This window comes from Panthera pardus, unplaced genomic scaffold, assembly GCF_024362965.1.
Source record: "Panthera pardus isolate Hobbes unplaced genomic scaffold, ASM2436296v1 HiC_scaffold_11, whole genome shotgun sequence".
NCBI classification, from domain to species: Eukaryota; Metazoa; Chordata; class Mammalia; order Carnivora; family Felidae; genus Panthera; species Panthera pardus.
Window position 1 is genome coordinate 103,561,575 of NW_026526666.1, and position 5,742 is coordinate 103,567,316.

Below are 5,742 nucleotides of genomic sequence, written 5' to 3' on the forward strand. Positions count from 1 at the left end.
TCCTTCAGAGCCCACAGAACATTTGAGTCATAAACAAATTACTCGGAGCCTGTAATGCAGGGGAGAGAAATAGCAGCTAATTTAACCAGTGAATCAATGGCGAGACAGCACGACATAGATCATGTAATTTGAAGCATAATGGAGAAAATGGAGGTAGTAACAGGAAACCCACACGCTGCATGCGCGTAAGGACAACCCAGTTCTGCAGACTCACAGCCCTGCTGTGCTCCGGAAGATGGTAGGGAGACAGCTGTGGTGAAGGTGGCCTCCACTCCAAAGGGTGCCTTGCCTTTGAGCAGGAGACCCAGCCGTCCCTCACTGGAGAACAGCAGGCAGGGCATGCCAGCTGCCCCAAGGAGGCACAGGTGTCCCAGAAAGAGCATGAACGACAGTCAGCCAGTCAGCATGTGAATCTGAGCCCCCTTGCCGTCCTTGTGGGACCTCGGACAAACTCCCGGACCCTTCTCGGTTTACATTCCTGGAGAATGGAGACCGTACCTCCCAAGGAGAGCAGTTGTTTGTAAATTAGAAGCATCCAGCCCAGTGTGGGAAGCAGAGGCTCTGGGTCTGAATGCTGGTCCTACCTCCCTAGGCAAGCACCAAGACTTGGCTTCGCCCCATCTGCAAAATGGGTTGATGCAGGATTAAATGCCAGTCAATGGCTAAGCCTGGTGCATAGCAAGCCCACCATAGACTAGTGTTCATATTTCCTCACAGACGTGACCCTGCACATGTCTGGCCCTGTTCCGGGCTTGTTCCCCATGGAACCCACAATAAATGTCATTTTCTTCTTTCCCCCAAATCCTGGCTCTCATCTCTGGGTGGGGGAGGGTCAGCTACACTTTCTTGAGACAATTCTCATTCCTCCTTTTGGATGCTCTGGGGCTTGTTTTACGGCAGCTGTTTGAACCTCCATGTCTGTGTATGTGACACCATTCGGGAAGAAATTTCTCTTCATGAGTGCATCATGCAGGGCACAAAATCCTGCAGGTGATGTGGGGAATAAAAAGAACCCCATTCCCGTAGCCCCACCCAGCACCGGTGTATGGTCACATGACTCCCCTGGGAACATGGTACTTGACCTCAGGTGTTTTCTCTACTGAAATGATGAGCAAAGTATACTACAGGCAGGGTTCCTGTCCGCCCTTTCACCTCCTCAGAGTAGAAGCAACTGCCATGTGACTGACAACCCACATTCCTTTTCTGGGTGTCCATACTCCCCCTGGCCCTTGTTGTCTCTGTTCCAATACTTTGTGCCTGAACATTATCTTGAAGTACTTCACTTGGTAAACCCATGACTTCTGACTCAGAACCTGTTTCATCGTGGCCTGACTCATCACTTCTTCCCCTTTCAAAGGAGTGTGGGGGGGAGCTCGTTTCTGGCAATATTCTGTAAATGCCCACACACCAAAAATAGTTTGCACACTTTGGAAGGGCACGCAAAAACGTCCTGTCACGTTTGCTAAACCTCTACATCAAAATTTTATGACACCAAAGAGTTTGCTCAGACACCAGTCTAGTGATTTTTATGGGATTCATTTTTCTGAAAGGAAAGCAGGAGGTTAAATAGGAGTCGTTAGCCAGGCCATTTCGAAGGATAAACAGAGACCCCAAATAGGAAAGAGGATAGTTTAAAGGCATCCACACCCGTAGAAGCAATCAGATAGAGAATAACAGAGCTCAGCCACTCTTGGTCAATGTCAACCACATCAAGAGGCGGACTTCAGGGGATCGGGCCCCCTATCAGAACCCCGGGTTTTACTGGGTTTTATGATTTTAGTTCCAGGAGGTGGTGCCCATAGGAGCCTGGATGACCACCTTGCTTGTGATGCAGAATGAAGCTTTGGGCGCGTTCTTGCTACCCAGAGGAAATGAAGGCTACTCATGGAAGTTTCTGTGATGTCATCTGTGGCAAGGCCACACTGTCAAACATTTCATTTTGTGTTGATTCTGAGTGTTTGACACACTTCACTATGCAGGGTGTTTGAATTAAGAAGGATGGGTGTGTGTAGCCCAGGCCATTGGAACTGAATGTTCAGCCCTCCAGGGAAGGAGAGCCCTGGTACTCTCTCACCTAGACACCATTCCAGTGGGCACATAAGATGGGAATGTTGAGGTACCCCGGCCCCAACCACAAATCTGACCAGAAACTTGAGAGGGCAAGCAGATAGCTGAAGGGTAAGCGTGGCACCAGGTTTCTGAATTGGAGTCTGGATATTGTGGCTTTCTCATCTACGGAATTGAGTGAGGGTATTGGAAAATCTCCTGAGCCTCATAATTCAGCACCAGGAAATGAGTCAGTGGGTGACAACTGGTGTGATGTGATAATGGTGAACTCTGGGCTCATGCTGGCTGGTCTGCTGGGAACAGCAGTTCTGAACCAGGTCCCTCCTCTTGCCCCCAGGCTCTTCCAGAACACTGGTACCATCTTGCTGCTTTGTTGTTCTGCCCCTTGCAACCTCCCCAAAAATGTGAGGTATGGTGGTTCATACCCAGGGCAGATTTCTCCACAGCCCTGAGCCAGGCTGATGCCACAGTAGGCACTTGGTTCAATGAATCAATGAGTGATCAAACATGGCGCCTTAAATGGAAGGCTCTGTGAAGGGCTGGTGCACAAGGACTAGGGAGGTCGTTTGCACATTCGACATATTCCATTTTGGCAACAACATTGCTATAGACTGAACATTTGTGTCCCCCCCCCCCTCAATTTTACATGTTGAAATCTTAACCCCGAAGGTGGTAGTATTGGGAGGAGGGGTGTTTGGGAGGTCATTAGGGATGAGTGCCCTTACATGAAGCCCCAGAGAGCTCCCTCCCCCCTCCCCCCAGGGGAGCCAGAAGACAGCCTGGCTGTTGATGAACCAGGAAACATGTCCTCAGCAGATACTGAATCTGTTCCCCCAGAACTGTGGGAAATAAATGTCTGTTGTCTGCAAGTCACCTGGTCTCTGGTAATTTTGTTGTAACAACCTGAGTAGATGAAGGCACGCATCCAGCACCACCGAGCCTGTTGTAACAGGTACTCTGGAAAGCCTTTGCCCGCATCACCTGTGTTCATTACTCATGACAACCCGCAGGTAGGAGTTACTCTTCTCCCCACTGTGGACTCGAGACAACAAAGGCTCTGGAGGCTGCGTCTCTGGCCACAGATGGTAATTGGGTCCTCTGATTCTGAGCACTGGATGATCCTTTCCTCACCATCGAAGGAGGAGAATCTGCTCACACCACACCTGACATCCTGAGGCTTAAATGCTTCCCACGACAAAGAGGCAGCATGGCTTCTCCAGGTGGTGAGCCTCCAGGTGGGGGCTCAGTGGTTGAACAAGACCTCGCATGGTAAAGGTAGAGCACCAGGAAGCCCACGAGGATGCTGGCTCTCTCCCGGCCCCAGAATGGCTTTCCATGAATCCCTGTTTCCTTCTCAAAGCCATTTATTCCTTCCTTCACTCATTCATTCCTTCACTCAACAGTTATGAGCTCTCTGTGTTAGTCAGGATTCTCCAAAGAGAAAAGAACCAACAGAAAATTTATACATATAGAGAGATCTATTGTAAGAAATTGGCTCACGTGATTATGGATACTGGCAGGTCCAAAATCTTCAGGCTGCAGACCCAGAGAAAACCTGAAGGTTGTCTGCCACAGAATTCACTCTTGCTCAGGAGAGGCCAGTCTTTTTTCCTATCAAGATCTTCAACTGATTGGATGAAGCCCACCCATGTCAGGGAGAGCAATCTTTACTCAGAGTCCACTAACTAAAATATCAATCTCTTTCAAACACACCCTCACAAAACCATCCAGAATAATGTATGACCACATCCCTAAGCCCCATGACCCAGCCACCCTGACCTACTAAATGATCTATCACAGGTTCCTATTCTAGGTCACTAACAATGTATTCCACTGTGACAGCAACAGATGATTAACAGTAAATAGAAAAAAAGGAGTACATAGAATGCAATGCACCAGGCAGGGAGAGAGGCTGAACAGGACAGAAACGGCGAGGTTGGGGGACAGTAGTGGGTGAGTGGGAAGGAGTAATTTTCAGATCAGCCTCCTTTAAAGGGCACATGAGCCCAGACTGGCCCAACTGTGTGAACACTTGGCAGAAAGGAATTTTGGGCAAAGGGAGGCCACAAGAGTGCCCAGAGGAGCAGCAGGTGGGCCCTGAGTTCCAAGCAGAGGAGTGAGGGGCCACAGGTGAGACTGGAGGTGGAGAAGCCATCAGGGTTGACTCAAGAGCCCCTGCCTTCTTAGTCCCCAGTGGTAGAAGTTCAGACCATGGGCATCTTTTCCTACATGTTATATCTTTGACACCCTGGAAACCACTGATTTCGGATGAATAAAGATGTCTGGAGAATTTGGGATGAACTTCCTTCTCTTGGTGCCTGTGTTTCAATGGTCTATCCAGTGTCACTGATCAGGAAAGTTGCAGCTCTCCAAATGGTGCACACTTGGTACCAGCAAAGGACAGCTCTCCTCCACCGGACATGCTGCCCACAGCCTGCTGGGGCACCGAGGGTGTGAGGCACGGGGCGTGTGACTCCCGGGGTGATGACGGTGACCATTGTATTGTCTCAGAGCTGTTGTGAATTTCGGTGCCTCTCATCCAATTTTTGGGGGATGTATGATGAGGCCTGTGTCTGTCCTTTTTAGTGTTTCTACTTCAAACACATGTTCCCTGTCCCTCCTCTTTGAAGCTTCTGGATCAGCCTGAATGAAGGGCATCTCGAGGACAGGATGCTGGAGAGTGCTACCATTTGCACCAAAGTTCCCATGTTTCCCCCACAATATGGGAAATCAAGATTCCTATCAGAGTGGTTTTCTTTTTTTCTCATCTACACGTCTCTGCCTTTTGCTTTTGGTGTTTTTCATTCTTGTTTCTTATTGATTTTGCTTTAAGATGATGAAGTAGAATCACTTTGGACTTGTAAAATAGACTTACACTAATACAACACTGGCTTTATCTGTTGTCTCCACAGAGGTTTCCTTGAGGAAAGGGCTGTGCCGGCTTAGGGCGGTTGGACCATGGCTGCTTTGCCTCCAGCCAGCTCTTTATTTCCTCCAGCTGTCGACCACCATGTTCTCACAGATGTATGTTCTTTGTTTGTTTTCCATCGACTTGGAGGAAGCGGAATTCCAGGGTCCAAAATACAGGTGGGAAAGAAGCCCCAGGGAAACACTGTGTCTTCAGTGGTTGTGGGGCCATTTCAATATCTCCCTTGTCTGGTCTCTTCTTCTGACAGGAGTCTGCAAGGGTCACAGAAATCTGGACATGCATGTGGAAGGCTTCTCCTGTCCTTGAGGATTAGACAACATAGGTCCAGCAAGGCTGGAACTCACCTGAGACCCCATCGATGAGTATCAGCAGGGCTGGGCCCCTCACTGATAGGGGGTCGGCCCAGGCTGATAGGCTGGGCCTTTGGGGCACAGTGAAGGTAGTAGTCAGGGGACAAAACACAAAGGGCAGATGGCCTTCATGGTGATCCATTCAATCCAAGGTATGTGGGTGGCAATAAAAAGAAGAAAAGAATCAATAATAATAAATGGTAGTGATTAATATTTTTAGTACTCTTGACAACCACAATGGCCCCGTCATATTCCAGGCATTATATCAGGCAGATCGTATGAGCCGTCCTGAACCCACATGGCCACCCAGAGATGCCTTTGCTCCCTGCTGCTTCTCAGACGAGGGAGCTGTGGCTCCGAGAAGACAGGCTGGTGCACGTAGCCCCATTGAGGGGT

At 49.3% G+C, this 5,742-nt stretch overlaps 1 long non-coding RNA gene across 1 annotated transcript; it reads left to right on the top strand.

Annotated features, from left to right (window-relative positions):
* Positions 1-3,989: 3,989 nt before the first annotated feature.
* Positions 3,990-5,527, top strand: LOC109274354 (uncharacterized). The gene is made up of 3 exons (XR_002083555.2): positions 3,990-4,197; positions 4,980-5,154; positions 5,244-5,527. It is a non-coding gene; the product is annotated as an uncharacterized LOC109274354 (long non-coding RNA).
* The last annotated feature ends 215 nt before the right edge of the window (positions 5,528-5,742 follow it).